The sequence below is a fragment of the Melospiza melodia genome (assembly GCF_035770615.1).
Source record: "Melospiza melodia melodia isolate bMelMel2 chromosome 7 unlocalized genomic scaffold, bMelMel2.pri SUPER_7_unloc_1, whole genome shotgun sequence".
Classification (NCBI taxonomy): Eukaryota; Metazoa; Chordata; class Aves; order Passeriformes; family Passerellidae; genus Melospiza; species Melospiza melodia.
The window spans coordinates 1,004,664-1,028,318 of record NW_026948497.1 but is presented as its reverse complement, the minus strand read 5'-3'; the positions used below and the strand labels follow the sequence as shown (position 1 = coordinate 1,028,318).

Below are 23,655 nucleotides of genomic sequence, written 5' to 3'. Positions count from 1 at the left end.
TGGAGGGTTCTATGGGACCCTTTTGCAGTTTGCGGTCGACCAGTTCCAGCAAGGCTGCTATTCGAGGCTCTGTCAGGGGCCACTGCTCAGCCCATACAGGGTCTGATGATTTCCAAGTCAATTTGATTGGCAGCGGAGGATGTACGGCAGTGGCCCTCATGATAAATTTGTAATCCGAAATCCGAGCATGGAAAGGACGTCCCTTCCTAACAGGAGTGGAAAATTTTGCAAAATGTAGGGGTAGATTGCTACTGTCTGTCCTGGTCCCTTTTTCGTGTGAACTATTATAGCCACCAGCTGGGTGCTTTTCCATGCCCGGGACTGCCCCCCGCTCTGTTCACTGGGGGGACTTCCTTGTTTGCCAATGTCCAGGCCAATGTGCTTGGAGAAAAATTGTGCAGTCTGATCCCGTGTCCGCCCAGAACTGAAACCCTATGACATGGGGATCCTGGCTGCCGTAAAGGCGGCATGTCCCCCACTCCATCAGGGGCTCCTTCCCTATTTTCATGACCAAGGCCACCCAGGGATCCCGCTCTGGGGCGTCCCCTGCTGTTCCTGTGACTCCGGCGCGGCTTGTGGCGGTGGGGGGTGCGAGGGTATTGAGGGTGCTGCACAACTCTGCCATTGTATTGCTGGGGGGGATGCAAAGGTAACTGCTCCCTGTGGGGGCATAGGGTATGAAGGTCGCCTGCCCCACTGGGGGTTGCTGTAGCTGGGCCGCTGCATATTCCAGGTGGGAGGGGGCTGGCTGCGGCCCAGGTGCCCCCTCCCTCTCCCGTTTCCCTGGGGCCTGGATCTGCATTCCTTAGCTAAATGCCCCTTCCTTCCACACACCCAGCACGGCCCCCTACCTCCCCCTTGGCGTGGTGGAGCAGGTGCTGATAGGCGCCTTGGCTGGGGGCAGTTTACTGCCAAGTGGCCCGCCTGGCCACACTTAAGGCATGCCATCACACTGGTTATTGCAGTGTGAACTGCTGCTTGAATGGGAGCTAGATGTTCCTCCTTTGCAACGTGTCTGATCATGGCAGCTATATTAGACCCCTGTGGCAGTGACCTTAAAATGTCCTTGGTGGCTGAGTTGCATTGCTGGCGTAGGCAGTCTGCCAGCACGGGACCCTTCGCCTCTGAGGGTAACGCAGAGGAATCTAATGCGGCCTGAAGTTTGTCCACAAACTGAGTGAAACTCTCACTCTCACCCTGTTTTATGAGAGACCACGGAGATGGTTTGGCTACCACTTTAGGAGTATCACGGATGGCTTCTCGGGCAGCACAGGTTGTTGTCATGACCTCATGGGCATGCAAGCCCTCAGCCTGTAGCTGGGGGGTGATCATAGTGGGGTCTGTGCCCATTAGCCTCTGTATGCTGGAGCCGTGCAGTGGATGGTCTGCCCCCGTTACCAAGGCTAGCTGTTTGATGCAATTATCCTCCCATTCTTGTTTAAAAACGATCATTCCCGCACCATCAAATATCATTCTACACGTCTGCTTAATATCAAAGGGAAGCATATCGTCCCCACCAAAAAGGCCATCAATAAGTGTGCAAACCATGGCAGAATTAATTCCCTTATCCGCAATCGCTTTAACAATTGCCTGCACATCTTTCGGATTGATTGGTGAATAAGTCCTTTGGTTTCCGCCTGCCCCCCCCACACGGACCAGGAACACCAGAGTGGCAGACGGAGTCCATAACGCACAAGCCATTTTTACTTTCTGCCACTTTGTAAGCAGGGTTCGCTTTTTCTCTAGTAACCCCTTCACCCATGCGGGAGCGCTGTGGCTAGTGACCTTACATGCTGCTGCTCTCTCTCTGTTAAAGCTAGAATCTGAGTCAGAATCCTCCGACCCTGTCTCGGGCTCAGAGCTCGAGTCCGAGGCTAAGCCGGAAGTCGAGTAACTAGACGCTTCCGGGCTGCTCTGCCTTTTCCTCGGTCTCCGACCCCGCCCCTTCCTGCGGGGGTCGGGCCGTTCCCTCTCCCTGGGGTCCCCCCGCCTCCTGCTGGGGGAGGTCCTTGCCCTACAAGGACCTAATTTGAATAAAGCGCTCTAATTGGTCTTACACACCTCTGCGGGAGCCGCCCCGTCTCCCTGCTCGCCCGCGCATGCGATGTTAAGCGGGCTGACTGCGTTTCCGCCCCCTGCCTCCTCCTTTCCACCCTGACCACACGGTCCGGCACCATTTTCAAACGCATATGGTGGGGGGGCGTTTTTATCGATCCCTACAGGGTCCGATTCTGGCCACGTTCTGCTCCTCCTCCGTGAGCCCCCGCCAGAACGCCCACGTGTGCTCCCCCTCCTCCAATGGTGAGTCCGCTCCCTGAGGGGGATCTGGCGTTCGCGCCTCCGCACGCCCGCCCGGGTCAGGCACCTCGGCGGTTTGTGTCGCCGCGCCCACCCCCAACTGCGGCACAGCTAATAAACAAGTTCGAGCGGCATTCCAGATTTTTTGCTCTTGTCGAGGTTTTTGCAGAGCCTGGACAACTCTGCCCCACGATTTTAGGGCTTTCCCTGTGCCCGAGGACATAGTGTCCTACGCCAGAGCTTTTGTACAATTATCCCACACGTCCGAATGTAGGACGTCCGCAGGGCTTTCAATAGCCCCAAGCTTAATCAATCTCGGCAATGCGAGAGTTAAATCTCTAAGTTTACATTCTATACCCCATTGTGCATGCATCTCTGTTACGACCTTCGCTATGGCTTCCATGGTCCACGCTGGTCCGGAGGCGTCCCTCCCACTGTGGTCAGACCTGCTCCCACAGCCGCCGTCCTCTTTCCAGGAGTATCCCCGTTCCCCGGGCGCAAGTCGCTTCCCGGGTGTCGGCACCAAATGTTGCCTTCTGGATCAAGGCAGGCGACCTGGTTCTGAGGATCAGCACGGCAGCCCACTCTCTCCAGGGCTGCTCGGGCCAATGACACACGCAGACACCAATGTGGTGGACGGTCAAAAGGCGTTTATTACTTCTTCTCATGGGGTCTTATAGTCTAAGGGATATCTACGTCAAAAGGGGGTTTGTCCTTCTTATCTATGGTTATGGAATGGGTTATGGTTATCTATGGTTAGTAGGGAATGGAAAAGTACTGGGTAAGGAGTGGAAAGTTACTGGCATTACTGTTAGTGGGGCCACATTCCTACTGTTAGTGGGGCCACATTCCTAGGGTAATCTCTTATCTTAGAGGAACAAAGGGTCCTGGCTTTCCGTGACATCGTGTGATCTTCCGCAGCGCCTTTTCCCTATCTACCACAACCCCAGCTGCAGCGGCGGGAGCCGACAGAGTCAGGAGAGCCGGGGATGGGACAGACGGGCCCCCCCTCGGTGCGCTCAGCACCGTAACTACGGTCTACACGGCTGGACAGATCTCCACCCCCGGCACGAACTGCGGAGCGGCCGCGGGCCAGGCGACCGGACTGGGACAGACGGACTGTGCCAGAGCTGGCACAGGGGCTGGGAGGGGTGGTGCGAACGAGTGGGGGAACGAACGGGAATGGATGAGGTAATTTGTTCTCAGCTTTATACTTCCCCCGTTTTGCTTTTATTACCTTTCAAAAATGTTATTTTCTTACAGCCTCCCCCCTCCCCAGCATGTGGTATACTCTTTTTCTTCTGGATTAAACGGTTTTTACAAATAAATCCAGAGCTTAACAAATATAAACTTCTGCTTGAATACTTTGAAATGGTCGACGGGCTAACTCACAACCTTCTCATATTGTTTTTCTCATCACCCTTTTATTTATGCTTTGGCAAATTATACATCTTTCAGGTACTTGTTTTTCTACTCTAAAAGTCTCAGTGCACCCACAGTTCTTTGAAAAAAATGATCACACAAAGCCTGAGTATCCCACTGGGCTTTTTGATATGTGTCCTCTGCTATTCCCTAGTAAGCGTTTTATTATCTAATTGTCTTCCATCAAGATGTTTCTATTTCCCCGATTTATCTTGTTCGCCATGTATCTTGTTTTAATTCCCTTTTTTTTGCTTCTCTAAACTTTGGAATTTCCAATTTTTCTTCATTTGGAGTTAATATTAACTTTTTCAGCTCTATTTTCTGCTGCATCTTTAGCTTCTTGATCTGTCAATTATTTCTTCTTATTTCTGGGTCTTTACCTTTGGGTGTCCTTTAATATGTATTATTGCTATCTTTCTTAGGTAATTTTAATGCCTCTAAAATTTTGAAAATAAGTTTCTCATGTACTAATCTTTTTCTTCTTTAATTAAGTAATCTCCCTTTTCAAATTTTTCTTAAGGTATGTGCTATTCTAAAGGCATACCTTGAATCAATATATAACTCCTTTCTTTTGTGTTAAATTTTCTAATGCTCTTTTTAAGTATATAATTCATAAGTTTGCATGTTTTTTCTCATCAACTTCTGCATACCCTGTATTTTGCAGAGAGTTGTATTTCTGTTTGTTAACATAACTCCCGAAGTGCTATCTTGGGGTATTTCTGTTGGTAATTTTTTTGCTTTTCTTTTCTTGTATCCACCTTACTGGATTTCTGTCTAATTTTTCAATTTTCTATCTATTCATCCCCTGCTTCTGTTTTTCACTTTTTACTAACAACTTAAATACCACTTTTCTTTCAACTACTTACACCCAAAAAAAACCCCCTTCTTCTCACACTGCTTTTCAATACAATCCACCTCCCTCCAAGGAGATATGGTAAGGCTTAAAATGCACAATCTACATTACCTATACTTTCATTCATCTACATTCACTCACTTTTATTTCTCATTCACTTTCACACATTCTTTCACACTCTCAAGACACAAAGTGGATCCTTATTGCTAGGAAATCACAGGTCCTTGTGGCCCCCTCTTTCGCTTTGGGCTTTACCTCCAGGTCGCAGTGTCACCAGGCCCCCTAGAAGGGCCCTGACTCTGGCTGCCTCCAGTGCCCATTCACCTGTGAGGCTGCATGTCTTTCACACTCTTCAGCTACGTCTCCTCACACGCCCAGGGAATGCTAGCTTGGTTTGCAGGTCACTCACTCCTCTTCGGCCCAGAAGCCCCCACCTACCCGGGAGCTACAGCCTGGTGCGTAGGTAACTCATACCCTTTGGCCCAGAAGCTGCCACCTACTCGGGTGCTACGGCTTGGTGAGCAGGTCACTCACTCCTCTTTCCACTGCCCCCCCCCTTCCCACCTGCCCAGGAAGTTGAGGCTGACTTTGTGTGTGTCTCACTCTCACACACCACAAAACAACAATAAGGTACCTTTTACTTTCACATCACCTATTACAAGTTTAGGTGTTACTGGCCAGTCCCGGTGCTATTGGATATCCCTCAACCCAGCTGTGTTATCCAACCTCAAATGCTCTTGGGCAATTTTTCCCTCAATCCTGCCGTGTTTTCCAACCCCAGATGCTCTTGGGTATTTTTCCCTCAATCCAGCTGTTTTGTTCAACCCCAGATGCTCTTGAGCATTTTCTGTCCCTCAACCCAGCGGTGTGGTACAACTACAGATGCTCCTGGGCATTTAATTTGTTCTGCTGTGTTGTCCAAACCTGGATATTCTTGGGCATTTTTTATCCCTCAATCTAGCTGTGTTGTCCCACCCTGAGTGTTCTTGGGCATATCCTCACTCCGACAGAATACTGCTCAACCCTGCTCTTGGATGCTCTTGGAATATAAATCCCTCAACCCAGCAGGTTTTAGGGGCTCCTCCTGTCCCCTTTCCTAGAGGGTTGGGCTAGGAAACATTGCTCCGTTCCTCTGAGGGGTCCAATCCCTCTTGGAGACTCAGTCCCAGTTATGCTGGGGGATTCTCTCACTCCTGTTAACATTCACTTCCTCTCTTTCCTGGCCACTTACTGCAGAAAGTCGGAAACGCAGTGTGGGAGACTCCAGCACTCACTTGGCAGGTCTGGGACAACCAGCCCTCCTCTCATTCACACACATTCATCCCCGGTACCTGCCCCCCTGAGAAATACTTACCAATCCCTTTTCCTTCCCGGGGTCTTTGTGCCCATTACTACTCTTAGGGGGCCAATTACCCCGGTTGTAGGGAGGCTTTTTCCCTTCTCCTTGTTTTATTGTCTCCTTTTGTCCACAGATCGTAACCTGCGTCTGTCGTCTGTCGGTCACTCCAGGGGAAACAGAGTGAGGCTGCCAATGGGGCAGGGCGTGCCTTTCCCGCTCTGACTCTCCTAAAGCACCAGCAGCGAGGTGTTGGTAACCATCCTGTGCTACCAAATTGTGAAAAATGCCAACTCCTTGTTTTTAACAATTTTAGAAGTCTAAAAGGAATAAAATGGTTAAAAAGAATAGTAACACAATTAGAGTAATAACAATTTGGATAAATTGAATTAAGACAATATGAGACAATAAAACCAAAGAGTTACGGATGTCCGGGTACCTTTTTCTGGGCAGCACAAGCCCGAAAAAGGACAACCGCTAACAAAGGACGAACCCTTAAGAACAATAGCCCGTTGCATATTCATACTCTTAATAAATGATGCATAAATTCCATTCAAATACGGGACTCCATCTGCTCTTCATCAGCTTTTTCGCTCTAACCCTAAAAGCGCCCTTGAGGCAAGAAGAAGTTAGGTCCTTCCAATAAGAAGGCAATAAATTCTTTTTCTCTGAAAGATCTACGTGTCCTGTGGCTGCTATCTCGCTGCAAGTCCTTTCTTTTAAACAAAGCATCTTACATAGCATAGTTTCTACTTTAACAATTTTTATAACCTAAAAATATATTCAACACAGTACTTAAGAGAATTAATACAGCATTACTTTCTAACACAACACATATAATATTCATTTAAATATTTGCGAAAAGCCAATCATAAAATACATGCATTTTTCACACAGACCCATCCTGAATGTTCTCAAGGGCTGCAGTGTGGAGGGTCCCTGGTGTGATGGGAGCTGTGACAGCCCTGCCAATCCATGTCCACCAAAGGGTGGACTTGCTGGTCCTGAGGGTGCTGCTGTCTGTGCTTGCAGTGTCCTTGTGCCCTGCAGCTGGAGCCCTGGTTCCTTGCCAGGGGCTGTTTGGGTGGGCTCTCCCCTGCCGAGGAGGGCAATGCCTCTGCCAGGTGCTTGTGGCCGAGCCCGTGCCCTGGGTGCTGGGGCCCCCTTGGGCCCTGGGGTTGATCCCTCAGGGGCTGTGGGAACTGTGCCCTGGCCTTTGCCTTCAGCTTGGCCTTTTGCTGCTCCCTTCTTGCACTCACCTGCTGTGCCTTTGTGCCCAAGTGCTGCAAAGCCTTCTTGTGCCCCTCCTGCAGCCGCCCTCAGTGCCTGTGGGTGCTTGTCCTGCTTTACAAGAGAGGTGTCTGCTCGGGAAGGCAGAAAAAGCCTCTCTTGAAATGGAGAATGCAAACCCCCTCCCTCTTAATTTTTAGAATAGTGAAATGAAGGGGCTCTCAGGCAATGACATGGGAATAGGAATACCAGTTCTTTACTAGTGTGTATAATAAAGCAAACAAACACCAACAGCTGCGGCATTGACAGCAAACAGAGCCCGAACCCAGTCCCGGCCTTTGGGCTGCGGCGCTTTGCCCTTGGGTGCAGTTCCGGGCACGGCCGGCAGGGGCGCTGGTGGCTCCCCCAGGGTGGGGCAGCGCATCCCTCCCATGGGAACCTCTCTGAATGGAAATAGAGCAATCCCTTCAGCTAACTCTTTCACTTTTTTCCCTTCTATAGCCTTTCTGCTGTGTTTTGGGAAAGAATTTGGAGAGGGCTGCTTTTTAACTGAGCTCCTAGTGTTTTGATAAAGAGAGAGAGAGTTTCCTGAGCAGCCGGAGCTGTGGTTACCAAGGGGACCTAACTCAGAGCAGGACGGGGTCAGGGGAGGATATCCTGCTGAGGCTTGGTCGGAGTGTGGGCAGGGTCTGCTGCTGGAATCGCCAGAGGGGGATCTTCCCGTGGAGCCCGAGCCGGAGAGTGAGTAGCCCCCACATGGCTGATGGTGGCTGATCCGGCAGCTCCCGGCAGAGCAAAGGCAGGTGGGAGAGCCCGGCAGCAGCGGCGGTGCCCAGCGCAGGTGGCACGGGCAGGGCAGCCGGGGATGGAATGGCTGGGACCCCCCCGGGTGCAGTGGGCGCAGGGACCTCAAAGCACGAGGCAGGACAGAGCAAGCCCATCTTCCCCAGCATGGCCGGCAGAGCGGCCGCGGGCCAGGCAGTGGGAGCAGGGCACACAAATTGAGCGACAGCGCCAGGGCAGGTGGAGCTGCCCTGGGCAGTGAGGCCGCACCTGGGATGGAAACCGGGGCAGGCAGAGCTGAGGTGGGCAGCGAGCCGGGACCCGGGACAGGCGCCTGGGCCGCGAACGGAGGGGGCAAGACCTGCAGAGGATCCCACTCTCTTTCTGATTTTTCCTCTTGTTCCCTCCCCTTTCATTTCCCCTTTTTCTTTTCTTGTTTTGTATTGAGTGTTACTGATATTTTAAAGATTTTTATTCTCCTAAAATCTCCTGTCTGACATACGGCATATTCTCTTTCTTCTAGATTAAATGGGGTTTTTTTACAATAAATCCAGAGCCTAACAAATCCAAACTTCTGCTTGGATACTTTGAAATGGTCAACGAGCTAACTCACGACCTCCTAATCTTGTTTTTCTCATTGTTTTTTTATTTATCCTTTGACAAATTAAGCATCTTTCAGTTACTTACTTTGCTACTCCAAAAATCCCAGTGGACCCATAGTTTCTTAAAAATGATCACACAAAGCTTGACTACCCCAGTGGGTGTTCTGATGCATGTCTTCTAATATTTTCCTAGAAGCACATTTTAATAAGTAATTGTCTTCCATCAAGGAATTTCCATTTCCCTGATTTACCTTGTTCACTTCCTAACTTGTTAAATTCTTTTTTCTCGGCTTCCCTAAACTTTGGAATTTCCTGGTTTTCCTTGTTTTGAGTTAATAGTAACATAACTCTTTCAGCTCCATTTTCCGCTGCATCTTTAGCTTTGTAATGTGCCCCCAGTTTGCCCAGTTTGCCTTTCCTTTGGCCTGGGCCGGGTTCCCCCCGCCTGCAGCGGCTGGGAGCAGCCGAGAGCCCCGCGCTGCCCATCCCGACCTGTCCCGGCTCCATCCCCGCTCCTGCCGCGGGCTGCGAGAGCTGCGGGAACGGGGCACCGAGGGTGTGGCTGCTGCTGGGGGAGAAGGAGGAGGGAGGGAAGGGCAGGGATGAAGGGGGAGGAGGAGGCGGGGTTAGGGAGGAGGAGAAGGGGGAGGAGGGATGAAGAGGAGGGATGAAGGAGGAGAGCAGCGATGGAAGGAGGAGAAGGAGGTGGGGTTACTAAGAAGGAGGAGAAGGGATGGAAGGGGAGGGATGGAAGAGGAGAAGGAAGTACAGATAACAGAGGAGGAGGAGGAGAGGCGATGGAAAAGGAGGAGTGGGAGGAAGAGGAAGAGGAGCTACAAAGGTGGATCAAGGCTGAGGTGAGGGAACCAAGCCGTTGATCCCTGCCTGAATTCGCAGCCCCCACCTGTGAGATCATCGCCCCCCCATCAAACCAGTGAGCAGGGAGGGGGAGCTCGACCCAGATATCCCGAGAGTTCCCTGGGTTGGGGTTTTGGGGCGACATATGGAGAATGAAGAACGCCATGGCTAAGCAGAAAAGGCCCCTCAGGGGGACATTGGGGGGTGGCAGTGGCGGCTGCCAGCAGAGGCAGCCTGGAGGAGCAGAGCCCTGTGTCCCCCAGGAGCCCAAAGGGGGGAGCCCAGAGAGGGGGGAGCGCCACCATTGGTGGGAGCCTCAAGAGCCTGGAGAGGGGCAGGAGGGACTCCTTGGAGCCACTGCAGCCCAAAGCAGAGAATGAGGGGAGAAGGGACCTCGGGAGCCCAAAAAGCCCCAGCATCCCAAAATGGGGAGAGCGAAGCAGGGGGAGCTTTTGGCATTGCTGGGACTGCCAGCAGCCTGGGCAGGGTGGGCAGCGAGGAGAAGGGGGACCCCCAATCTAAGCATGACCCCCAGCAGCTGGGTCAGGGGGGAACCCCAGAACACCAGAGGAGAGGAACCGGGGATGGGGAACTCATGGCAGGCTTTTTCAGGGCTGAATCTTGGTGTTTGGGAGGTTTTTCTGGAGCACACATGGCCAGTGACTTGTAGAGATGGACTCGGGCAGAGGGACCTTCAAACTCAATGTGTGCTGGGGAAGATGAAACAGGAAAGCCTTTTAAATACAATTGTCTGGCAGAAGATTTTGAGAATATAGTAAGAATAAGGAAGATTGAAATGAAAGCAAGCTTTACGATACCTATGTTAGTGAACAACTGGAAAACAATGTGCGGCCTGAGTGAAGGTAATCCCCTTTTGATGAAACAATTCCCTCTGCTCGCAGACAGATCCAGACCCTACTAGCTCAGCAGAAAACCTCCAAAGAGGAGTTTTTAGGGTTTAAAATGTAACACAGTATGGTGATGTAATGATTCTTATAGGCTGTATGTAAATGCTGTAGGATTTGTATCTTGTACTAGATTGGTTGGTGAGTAATAGAATATTTAACACAGAAGAAAATTTATTGTGTTGTAATGGGAACCTTACTCTCTTATGCTCTTGCCTGTCTTTGTCTTTTACCCTCTCATCCTCTCTACCCCTCTCTTCTCTTGGGCCTGCTCCGAGCTGTGCCTGGCAGCTCCAAGCAGGGCCCTGCACCCAGGCCCTTTGCAATAAACCGCGAGTTCCATGCCCTGGCTGCAGAGATCTCTCGCCTCCGTCCGTCCCGACCGTCCAATCCCCCGACACTCCTTCAAACGCGCTCATCTCTTGTTTTCACCAAACCAGGATTGCCCATTGCCAACCCCAGGGAGGCTGCAAGGAAGAGGAAGATGCCCCGAGACATTGAGGCAGGTGAGGAGGAAGTCAGTGCCCCTTTCCCCTCTGTGCTGCTCCATCTCCCAGCCCAGCACGGCCCCGGCTGCAGCTCAGCCCTGGGGGGATCTCCTTGCCCTTGCCTGTGGCATGGAGGCAAATCCCATCCTGTCCTTGTCCTTCCTCCCCCAGAGCAGGAGCTGAGCATGGAGAGCAGGGAGGACAAATGCCCACGGCAGAACCTGGTGGAAGAGGCCGTTTTGAGCGGCTCCACGGTGCAGGAAGCCAACGGGGAGGAGAAGCCCCGGAGATGCTGCACGAGGAGGGGCTGCAAACGCAGCTGGCGGGGATCTGAGGGGGAAAGAGCCAGCCTGGGCCGGGAAGGCGGCCAGAGACGGAGCCAGAGCTCAGAGCTGGTGCTCCATGAGCAGCTCCATGATGGGGAGAAGCCCCACACGTGCGTGGAGTGTGGGAAGAGCTTCAGGTGGAACTCCAACCTGATTGTACACCAGAGGACCCACACTGGGGAACGGCCCTACACGTGTGAGGAGTGTGGGAAGAGCTTCAGCCTGAGCTCCCACTTGATCGTGCACCAGAGGACCCACACTGGGGAGAGGCCCCATGAGTGTTCCAAGTGTGGGAAGAGGTTTAAGACAAGCAGCCATCTGCTCCAGCACTATCGGATTCACACAGAGGAGAGGCCCTTCCAATGCCCCGACTGCGGGAAGGGATTCAAGTGCAACTCCACCCTCGTCACCCACCGGCGCATCCACACTGGGGAGAGGCCCTACGAGTGTCCCCAGTGTGGGAAGAGCTTCTCCAGCAGCTCTAGCTTGACCCAACACCAACGGAGGCACCACTAAGGGAAGTCCTGTGAGTGCCCCGAGTGCGGGCAGAGCTTCGTGCACTACTCCAGCTCCATCCCCCACTGGAGGAGGCACTTTTGCCACAGACCAGGTGAGCCACAGTCCCTTTGATCCATGTTGAGAACACACCTGGCTTCTTCTACTTTTAATTTCACCCCAAGTTTTTTCTGTTCTTCATCTCTTTGCACTGCAAAAGCCAAGAGGAATGGATCTGTCACCTCCAAACCACTCAAATCCCAGTGAAAAAAGCTCAACCTTACCCCAAAAATAGCTCAAACTCACCTCAAAGAACTCAATCCCATGCCAAACTCACTCGATTCTGCAGCCATCAGGCTGAGATGAGGTTGGGAAGTGATTTAGAGTCGTGGGATCTCAATTAGAGTGGTGGGATGGAGATTGTGTGGGGCTGGGTGTGTGGTATGTATTTGACAGCAAATAAAACTCTGAGACTTACTGATTTTTCTCCCGTTCATGTTCAGTCTGTTGCAGCTCTGTTTGCAGAGTGCCACCTTCTCAGCTCATTGTCTTTGTGTCCCCTTTTCTCTCCTGCATCTCTTTGCCTGCTCTGTTTCTCTCTCAGTGTCTCCCTGGACCCACGGACCACCAGAGACACTCCCCTGATTTAATTGACCCCTCCCTATATTTAATTGACCCCTGCCACCAAAGACCCTCCCCTGATTTAACTGACCTTTCCCTGTTTTAATTCCCCTTCCCCTGATTTAATTGACCCCTGCCCTGATTTAGCTGTCCCCTTGCCTGATTTAATTGACCCCTCCCCTGATTTAATTGACCCCTGCCCTGATATAGATGACCCCTCTGTCCCCACAGACCGTCCCCTGATTATTTATTATTTATTGCCCAATTATTATTTTATTTCCCAGTCCCAGGAGCTGAAGTCCTGAAGGCTGGCAGGGAAATGTCTCTGTAGGATTTTGCTCCATTTCCCTTCAAGGGCGGGAACATCTTTTCCTGGCTGGGAGCTGGAATTGCAGACTGTTGGAATGTGTGCAGGGCAACACGGACTGGGATCAAACATGGACTAGGATCAAATGGGGGTTGGGATCAAATATGGACTAGGATCAAACAGGGACTGGGATCAAATATGGACTGGGATCAATTATTGATTGGAATCCTACAGGGTGAGATAAACTGGACTGAGCTTATACAGACTGAGATCAAATACGGGCTGGGATCAAATATAAATTGGGATAAAAAATGGACTGGGATCAAATATGGACTAAAATCAACTATGGACTGGGATAAACTGGACTGGGATCAAATCAGGGCTGTGATCAACTTTGGACTGGGATCAAATATGGCCTGGATCAAATACGACAGATTTTATGGACTGCGATCAAATGTGGACTGGGATAAGCAATGGACAAGGATCAAATATGGACTGGGATCAAATATGGATTGGGATCAAATGGACTGGGTTCCTACAGACTGGGATAAACTGAACTGAGGTATATAGATGTCACGGTTTGAGAGGAAGTTAGTTTTCTGGGATATGAAGTGGTCAGGCCAGTTGGTGCTCACATTTGAATACTGACACCTGGTTTGGCCACTGGGGACATTGGATACGCCTCTGAGAACTCAGGGGTTAAAAAGCAGAGCACTCCCGAGGGAAGCTCTCTTGGGTTCCAGCGAGGGAAGCAGGTCGGACCTCCCCTGCCCAGCTCCTGGTTGGTTTGGGGCTGGGTGAGGTAGGCCTGGCCCGAGGATGGAAGGGTGGAAGAGCCCCGAGAGGCATCGGGCAGCCACATCTGCCCCCCAGGAGACAGAGACAGACAGAGCGCCTGTGCCACCGTGAAATTTGATATCCTGTGCTGGCAGCACAGCCCGGCTGGCGGAGAAGGGCGGGGGGGATGCAGCGAGAAGGGGTCCGGCCTCTTGTGGGAGCTGTGGATGGGCAGAGCCCGAGCTTTTAACCCTTTTTTGGACAAGGAAATATTTGCAGAACATTAACCTTTCCTAGAAGAGAGATAAGAGATGAAATGGAGGAAGGAAATGTGCAAGTGTCTGAGGAAGGTCTGGGCAAGTGAAAGATGTCGGGAGAGTAGAGAAGAATCTTAGGTGGGAAGAGATGATGGAGTGGCCTTAGCTGGACTTTTCCTGTATGGCCATGGACAGAACCATGTTTCCTGTGACACAGAGACTGCATCCAGGGGGAGGCAATGGCTCAGAGCCAAGAGGGTTCAGTGTTGGTACCCCTCGGCCCCAAGGGGTGAAATTTGGGGGGCACAGGTGTCCCAAAGGTAAGACTGTGCCCTTTTTGGAACGGGACAAAGCATCCTTAAAGGGACAACCCTAGAAGCAGCTCTGGTCCATGTGCAGTGGTGAGAGCACTGGACCTGGAAGGAAGAGGTCACGATGGCAGATGTTCTCCGGGCGGTACCACGAGTGACGTGGAAACACACAAGGTTCAGCAGTGTTTCGTGGGGAAGCCTATGGCACGAGAAGGACTCCTCCCCTCTTGATGAACTGAGAATTGATTACCTAAAGCGTGGTGATGGACCGAGAGTTGGAGATTTGGGGGTAGATGTATTGGAAATTTCATAGGAGGGGGAGGAAATGTTTTTGGAAAGTTTTCATTTTCCCTGTGTGTTTATTGTTACTTAGAGTTGTAGTTTAGTTAATAAAGGTTTCTTTTCTTTATTTCTAAGTGGGGGCCTGCTTTGCTTATTCCTGGTCACATCTCACAGCAGACACCAGGGAGCATATATTTTCATGGGGACACTGGGATTGTGCCAGCATCCAACCATGACAACTACGCTGCCAGTTGGCCTTAGCAATGTCCAGGGCCAGCTGAACAGCTTTGAGTTCTGTAAGTTGACTTGATCCACCTTCTCCTTCAGCAGCCTCTGCCACCTGTCATGTGGGGCTCCATACGGCTGCTTTCCACTTCTGGTCCATCCCTGTGATGTGACAGGAACAGTCAGTGAAAAGAGCGTAGTGCGTTTCCTCTGGGGGCAGTTGGTTATAGGAAGGAGCCTCTTCAGCACGTGTCACTGGTTCTTGTTGCTCTTTATCAGTAAGACCAAAGTTCTCACCTTCCAGCCAGTTTGTAATTATCTCCAAAATCCCAGGGCAATTCAGGTTTCCAGTACGGGCGCACTGTGGGATAAGAGCAATCCGTTTACTCCATGTAGTGTCAGTGGTGTGGTGGGGGGTGGGAACCTTTCCTTTGAACATCCACCCCAGCACCGGTAGTTGGGGTGCCAGGAGGAGTTGTGCTTCCGTGCCAATCACCTCTGAGGCAGCCTGGACTCCTTCATAGGCAGCCAAGATTTCCTTCTCTGTTGGAGTGTAGCTGGCTTCTCACCCTCTGTAGCTTTGACTCCAAAATCCCCGTGGTCGGCCTCGAGTCTCCCCAGGCACCTTCTGCCAAAGGCTCCAGGACAAGCCATGGTTCCCGGCTGCAGAATAGAGCACGTTCTTCACCTCTGGTCCTGTCCTGACTGGGCCAAGCACAGCTGCATGAGCAATCTCCTGCTTGATCTGTGCAAAGGCTTGTTGCTGCTCAGGGCCCCAGTGGAAAGTGTTCTTCTTACGGGTGACCAGGTAGAGAGGGCTCATGATCTGACTGTATTCGGGAATATGCATCCTCCAAAAACCTATGGCGCCTAGGAAAGCTTGTGTCTCCTTCTTATTGGTGGGTGGAGACGTTGCTGTGATCTTGTTGATGACATTGGCGGGAATCTGACGCCGTCCGTCTTGCCACTTCACTCCCAGAAACTGGATCTCTTGAGCAGGTCCCTTGACTTTCCTCTTCTTGGTGGCAAAGCTGGCTTTCAGGAGAATCTGGATGATTTTCTCCCCATTCTCGAACACCTCTGCTGGTGTCTTCCACCACACAATGATGTCATCAATATACTGCAGATGTTCTGGAGCCTCACCCTTTTCCAGTGCAGCCTGGATCAGTCCATGGCAGATGGTGGGGCTGTGCTTCCACCCCTGGGGCAGTCGGTTCCGGGTGTACTGCACTCCCCTCCATGTGAAGGCAAACTGAGGCCTGTCCTCTGCTGCCAGGGGAATGGAGAAAAATGCATTGGCAATGTCTGTAGTGGCAAAGCACTTTGCTGCCTTGGACTCCAGCTCGTACTGGAGCTCTAATATGTCTGGCACGGCAGCGCTCAGTGGTGGAGTCACTTCATTCAATGCACGGTAGTCCACAGTCCTTCAGATTTATGCACAGGCCAAATGGGGCTGTTGAAGGGTGAGTGGGTCTTGCTGACCACCCCTTGGCTCTCCAGCTCACGGATCATTTTGTGGATGGGGATCACAGCATCTTGATTCGTTCGGTATTGTCGGCGGTGCACTGTTGAGGCGGCAATTGGCACTCGTTGCTCTTCCACCTTCAAGGGACCTACTGCAGATGGGCTTTCTGACAGTCCAGGCAAGATGTTCAACTGCTTGATGCCCTCTGTCTCTACAGCAGCTATTCCAAATGCCCATCTGAGTCCCTTTGGGTCTTTGAAATACCCACTTCAAAGGTAGTCTATGCCCAAAATACATGGGGCCTCTGGGCCAGTCATGATAGGATGTTTCTTCCATTCATTTCCAGTCAGGCTCACCTCAGCTTCCACCAAAGTAAAATCCTGTGATCCCCTGTCACACCAACAATAGAAACAGACTCTGTCCCCACATGTCTCGATGGCATTAGTGTACATTGTACACCAGTGTCAACCAAAGCTTTGTACTCTTGTGGTTCAAAAGTGCCAGGCCAACAAATCCACACAGTCCAAAAATCACGTTTTTCCCCAGCCTCTACCTGGCTAGAGGCAGGGCCCCCTCTAAGCCTGGTTATCCTTCTTTCCCTGGGCATATGTCTTGGAGGTTCCTTCAAGGGGATCAAAAATATTGTCATTATCATCATATGTGACAGTTCGGTTACTGGCCACTGGAGCTGCTTCCCTTTTGGAACTTCCTCTCTGAGTCTTCAGTTGTTGCACCTGTTGTGCCAGAGCAGCGGTAGGTTTTCTATGCCATCTCCCCATGTCTTCTCCACAATCACACAGGTAGAACCACAGCTCAGCTCGTGGGATGTACCTTCTCTCGCCATCTGGGGAACGTCTGCGTTGGGTACCAGAACTTCTGATCTGTACTGCCAAGATTTGGAGAAAGCCCTCTTTAATCTCCTCCCTCAGTTTCTTGTGACCCTCCTCTATCTTGTCTTCTAATTTTTGCAGACGTGTTTCCACCGCTGCGATTCTGGCATGTGTTGGGCCATGCACAGCATCTGCATATGCTTGGAGCTTCCTTGCCATATCCAGCACAGTCTCCTCACCATCATCCTGCTTCAGTATTGCTAAAGGAGAAGCGTATTCTCGTGGCCCAAGTCATACAAATTTTCTCCACATCACAGACATGCATGGTACCAAGTCTGGATTTACAGCGTTTCCATCATCTGAGAAGACAATCTCAGCCACTGCCATTTCCCTCAAGCGTTGAATCCCTTGTTCTATGGTTTTCCACTGGGTTTGCTGCATACAGAGATCATCTGTGCACCGGTATTTTGTGCTACACTTCTTAGGACCCGTTCCCAGAGACTGTGAGAGTTAGCCCCCCTCATCATTCCTTGGTCTATGACAGGATCCTGTGACAGGGATCCCAAAGGCCTGGCTTCAGTGCCATCCAGAATTGTAGCCTCGCCTGCAGCGTCCCAGAGACGCACCAGCCAACTAATTATGGATTCATCAGGTTGTCGGGTGTAATCCTTCCTTAGGCCACGAAGGTCCTTCAGGGAAAAGGACTCAATATTTGCGTCTGATCTTGCACCTGCTGCTTTGACTCCTGATTTTATGTCAGGAGGCATTGAGGTTCCTTCTTCTGTATCACCATCATCATCATCATCATCACCATCACCATCATCATCGATTAGTTTTTTCCGTGCATTTCCCACTTCTAGTACTGGTAGCAACTGCCATGGGTTTAGATGCTGGCTTAGGCTCACTATCTGGTCTGGCTGCTGGCTTCGAGCCTGGGCTGTTGGCTACAGCTTGAGTGACTGGGATAGCTGATTTATCTCCCTGCCCCCCTGCCTCTGTCTGCTGCCCTACACTATCTAACAGAGTGCGATAAACACAGGCCAGGGCCCAGCTTATTGCAATTAGCCTTTTCTCCTTAGAATCGTCATGGCACTTCTCTTCTAGGTATTTCCCCACTTCTGCTGCATTCTGAATTTGTTCCCGTAGAAAATCCCAGTCTACAGGATCAGAAAATTCCTTCAGGGTTTGGCCTATATTTTCCCATTGTCCACACCACTCAGGATTTTTCACGCCTGCATCTGCTTCTGGGTCAGGGGTCTCACCAGCTCCTCTGGATATCTCAGCCCTCATTCTAGAGAAGCTGCAGACCATATAGAGGAAGTTTACCAGATTAAATACCAGAAAGATGGTCTCTTTAACATTCAGGGGAAACTGAACATTCTCAAAAAGTGACATAACTGATCCGAAGGAGAAGAAGGAAAGGGAAGGCTGGAAAGTCTTATTCTCAGATCCTCCTCTAACAGACTGAGTGCAATTACTAATAAATTCCCAAAACGTACTACTGGAATTGGGATGCAGGGTAGGATGAAGAAACCATAAACCATACATATCGTAAACAGACGCCAGTATCTTTGCAAACGCTTTATAAATCATTATCACCAAGACCAGCACAACAGCTATTCCAATCCGTACCCCTCTACCGTAAAAATGACTTGTTAAGGACAATAATCCTAGTGACCAGAAAAGTATTGAAACCTCAAAAAGGTCTAGAGCCTAGAGCCACATGAAGGCTTTCACACCCAGAGACATGAGGGGTTCAAGCAGCATGGCTACTAACTGCTTCAACAACAACAAATGCACAATTAATAGAGATTCTTTCCAACTTTTCCAGCCCCACGTTGGGCGCCAATTCATGTATTTGTCCAGGTTTAGAGCAAATTTGGGGAAGAATCCCCCAAAGGAGCTCCGGTGAGAAAAGCAGATCCAATCGGCCCCTCCCACCAACTGGTCTGTGAGGAAAAAGTAACTCCTTGGAGAAAGGTGGAAAAAACCTGTTTATTAAACAATAAAACCAAAACAATATCAAACAATGAGACCCCTTGCCACTTTAAAAGAGATGACAAACTGAGAAAACCCCAGGTTGAAGCTCAGCTCACTCAGTCTCTGATCAGTCCCTCCGGTGCTGGAATTGTCACAGGCCAGGCCCGGCCTGGTGGGCCACAGCTGCAGCTGCCGGTGCTCTCCTGGGTGTTCAGTCCAGAGCAGTTTCAAGAGGTCCAAAGAAAAAAGAAAAAAAAACAGTCCAGGGAACTTCTTTGCCTCAGCTAGCTAAAACTAACTAAAAAGCAAAAGAAGAGCTCTGTCCTGCTGTTTGTTCATCCACAGACAACACAGTCCAGGAGCACGAATGTGGAGGAGGAGTGCAGTGTCTGAAAACAAAACTTCTTCTCTTCCCCCCTTCACTCTCTGGAACACTCTTAAAGGTACAAAACTTACTATTCAACATAAACAGAATGAGACAATTGGAGATAAAAGCATCATAGAGTCAATCCAGGACAAGGTCTAAGATTCAGAGTGCATTGAGAGGCTCCTGTGTCTACCAGGAAATGCCTCTTCTCAATGCAGACCCACCCTGAATGTTCTAAGGGGCTCCAGTGTGGAGGGTCCCTGGTGTGATGGGAGCTGTGACAGCCCTGCCAATCCATGTCCATCAAGGGGTGGACTTGCTGGTCCTGAGGGTGCTGCTGTCTGTGCTTGCAGTGTCCTTGTGCCCTGCAGCTGGAGCCCTGGTTCCTTGCCAGGGGCTGTTTGGGTGGGCTCTCCCCTGCCGAGGAGGGCAATGCCTCTGCCAGGTGCTTGTGGCCGAGCCGTGCCCTGGGTGCTGGGGCCCCCTTGGGCCCTGGGGTTGATCCCTCAGGGGCTGTGGGAACTGTGCCCTGGCCTTTGCCTTCAGCTTGGCCTTTTGCTGCTCCCTTCTTGCACTCACCTGCTGTGCCTTTGTGCCCAAGTGCTGCAGGGCCTTCTTGTGCCCCTCCTGCAGCCCGCCTCAGTGCTTGTGGGTGCTCATCCTCTGACAGCTGCTGAGCTTTCTGCAAAATCATTTGTATCTCCAGTAACCCTAATAAAATCCTTAAAAGGCAATCCCCGTGCTAAAATATACATTCCACATTTCCCAGGCGTTCCTTGCTCCTCCTCCCTGTGCTCAGGGTGCCCTCCCCAGCCCGTATCCCAGAGCCGCTCCCTGTCCTGCCGCAGTGTCCAAAGGCGCCCCCGGCGGGCAGGGCCGGCAGCTCCACGGGGCCGGGCAGCGGCCGGGGCGTCCCGCAGCCTCCTGGGGGCCGGGGGCCGCTGCCGGCCCTGCCTGGGGCTGGTGGGGTCAGGCAGCGCCCGGCGCTGAGCCCCGGCTGCCCCACAGCCCTGGCCCGGCCCCACAGCTCCCCACAGGCCCCCAGCCCGTGCTCCCGGTGCCGCAGCTCTGCGCCCTGTGCTGCCGCTGCCCCTCACAGAGAAACCCCCTGAAACCCTGACCTCCTTGATTTCCTGGTCTGGAAACCGGGGATACAAAAGATCTGAATCAGCTGACAAGTTTTGAAGCTAAGGCCCTGCTGATAAACATCCCAATCCTCAGTATTTTTCTCTTCCTCCTCTTTTCCATCATCCTTTTCCTTCCCACATAGATTCCTTCTGCAGCTTCTTGCCTTAACCATATTGCTGCACACTCCCCTTCACCCAATCCCTTTGCAGCACACCAACACCATCCATGCCCTGTTGTCCAAATGCGAGGGGAATTTGGGGAGGTGGGAGTGGGGCAGCGCCAAGACCGGGCCCCCCCGCACTGTCCCAGCGGGAGCGGCTGCAGTGGGGATCGAGTGCGGGCGGGAGCGGCCGAGAGCCCAGCGCTGCCCCAGCCCGACCTGCCCCAGCTCCATCCCTGCCCCTGCCGTGGGATGCTGTGGGTTTGGGGGGAAGAGGGAACCGGCAGTGGGTGCTGGGCCTGGGGCAGGGGGAGAAGGGAAAGAGAAGCAGAATTGAGGAACAAAAGGGTAAAACGATGCACGTGAGAGGAGAAGGTGAGATTGTGCAGGAGAAGGAGGAATAGCAGGAGGAAGAGGAGTGGGAGGAAGAGGAGGAGGAACAGAAGAGGAAGTAGCACAAAGTTCCACTCTCCCTCTATCTGCAACCTCCAACCCCAGCCCCAGGAGCGTTGCCCCCCCCACATGCAGCAGGTGACCAGAGATTGGGATCCATGATTTTCCCGGGGTGAATCTTGGTGTTTCTGAGCTTTATTGGCCTAATTGTTGGTGCTTTGTTTTTTTGTGGGGGCTGAATCTTTATATTTTTGAGGGGGCTTTGTTGAATCTTGATGTTTGGGAAGTTTTTGATCTGTGTCTTGATGTTTGGAGGATTTTGTGCCGACTCTTGGTGTTTTGGAGGTTCTTACATACACAAGATTCCCAATGACTTCCTGAGATAAACTTGAGCAAGTAGGAACTCCCAGTCCAAGACACTCATTTTGTTTTTTACCCATACCAGGATTTTTTATTCCTAGGACGTGTGTGGATGGAGGAGGAAGAAAAGCCCTGGAGATTCCGCACAAGGAGGGGCAGGAAATCCAGCCCAGGGAGCTGCGGGGAGGGAAGATCCCCCCTGAGCAAGGAAGGCGGCCGGAGATGCAGCCAGAGCTCAGAGCTGGTGGAGAAGCCCCATGGCAGAGAGAAGCCACACAAGTGCTTGGAATGTGGGAAGGGTTTTTGTCGGAGCTTGCACCTGATCGAGCACCAGGTGATCCACACTGGGGAACGGCCCTATGAATGTGAGGAATGTCGGAAGCGTTTCAGCTGGAGCTCCAACCTGAGGCAGCACCAGGTGATTCACTCTGGGGAGAGGCGCTTTGAGTGTGAGGAGTGTGGGAAGAGCTTCAGCCACAACTCTGTCCTGATCCAACACCAGAGGATCCACACTGGGGAAAAGCCCTTTGAGTGTGGGGAATGTGGGAAGAGCTTCAGCCAGAGGGGCCAACTGATGCAACACCAGATGATCCACACTGGAGACCACCCTTATGAGTGTGGGGAATGTGGGATGAGCTTCAGCCAGAAGGGGAGCCTGATTCAACACCAGAGGATCCACACTGGGGCAAAGCCCTATGAATGTGTGGAATGTGGGAAGAGCTTTAGATACAGCTCTGGCCTGAGGAAACACGAGATGATCCACACTGGGGAAAAGCCCTGCAAGTGTGGGGAATGTGGGAGGAGCTTCAGAGAAAGCTCGGCCCTGATTCGGCACCGGGTGATCCACAAGGGGGAACGGCCCTACACCTGCTTGGAATGTGGTAAGAGCTATGGGTGGCACACTGAGCTGAGAAAACACCACCAGCGTGTTCACTCTGGGGAGAAGCCCTACAAGTGTCCCCAATGTGGGAGGAGGTTTCACAGGAGCTCCGATCTCCTCATACATGAGCGGAGTCACAGGGAGGAGAGGCCCTTCCGCTGCCCCGACTGCAGGAAAGGCTTCAAGCTAAACTCCCACCTCACCCTGCACCGGCGCATCCACATGGGGGAGAGGCCCTACGAGTGTGGGGAGTGTGGGATGAGATTCTCATTGAGCTCAACTTTTACCTGACACCAACGGAGGCGCCACTAAGGGAAACCCTGTGAGTGCCCCAAGTGTGGGAAGAGCTTCGTGTGCTGCTCCAGCTCCATCCCCCATGGGAGGATCCACATGGGATGATCCCCAGTGACCCCCGTAGGGGGCCCTGGTGATCTGTGGTCCTGGTGATCCAAGTTGGAAGGCATCTGGCTGGGAGACTCCACATCTTCCTGGTTCCCTGTGGCACCTAGATAAACCCAGCAGCAGGAACATCCATCAGGACGCAGACCTGCAATGGGAATTCCTTGGGGAGAAGAGATTTGTCAAATTTCAACCCCATAAAATCTTTTGCATTCAGTCCTGTCTTCTGGTGACATCAGGGAGTACTGAATGGTCCCTGAGGTATATTCTGTGTCGACTATAAGACGCTTGTGTCCCCAGTCTGTTCTGTTTGTGCTGAATAAGAAGTTTTGCACCTTCAAGACTTGTCCTGAGAGTGAAGGGGGGAAGAGAAGAAGTGTGGAGTTTGTTTTAGACACTGGACTCACTCCTCCACATTCCTGCTTCTGCACTGTGTTGTCTGCGGATGGGCAGGGGATCTTTGGATCTTGCAGGTCCCCAAGGGTGAGACACAGATGCCCCTTTGGAGACTTGTGGAGGGTTCCGGTGGCAAACTGGCTGGGGAGGTGGTACCAGTTGTGGGGGGACATTGGCATCAGAGTGGGGAGAGCAGCAAAGGCCAATTCTGGCAGCCTGGAGGGGTGGGGAAGGCTGGAGATGAGCAGGGTCTGGGCCTGCCTGACTGTGGACAGGGCTGTTACTTCTGGAGCTGTACTTGGGCAGCAGGACCAAGGGCTCACCCATTGTTTTTCCCCCAAGCCAGGATTTGTCAATCCCAAACTTTGTCTGGATGGAGCTGGAGGAGGCTGCCAGGAAAAGGAAGATGGCCTGGGACACTGAGGCAGGTGAGGAAGAAGTCACTGCCCCTTTCCCCCTCTCCTCTGCTCCATGTCTCAGCCCACCATTGCCCCTGGCTGCAGGACAATCCCACTGCTGACACCATCCTGCCAGGGATGAACTGGTGGGATCCCTTCCCCTTCCCTCTAGCACAGAGGCAAATCCCATCCTCTCCTTGTCCACAGCTCCTTCCTCTTCTCTTTCTGTCCTTCCTTCCTCATTCCTTCCTCTCCTTTTCTTTCCTTACCCCAGGCACTGAGCAGCAGATGGAGACCAGGGAGAACAAATCCCTGTGGTATGCACATTTCTTTGAATAGAGACATAATTCTCTCTCACAGGATTTTTCCTGGGAAGCTGTGGAAAGGCTGAGAAAGGCTGAGAAAGGAAGAAAACAATTCTTATCTCACTTGCTGCACCTGTTGTTTGGCACATGTGGAATGTGTTATGGAGACTGTTTACCCAGAGTGATTTGTTAATTGGACACTGGTGATGGTTGTTTGG

General features: G+C 51.8%; 1 protein-coding gene and 1 pseudogene across 1 annotated transcript in view; both read left to right on the top strand.

Moving 5' to 3' along the window:
* The window catches only part of LOC134432715 (uncharacterized), a 321,669-nt gene that overhangs the window by 205,827 nt on the left and 92,187 nt on the right, over nt 1-23,655 (top strand). The window lies entirely within an intron of this gene.
* On the top strand, nt 2,190-22,284 carry LOC134432677 (zinc finger protein 345-like; annotated as a pseudogene).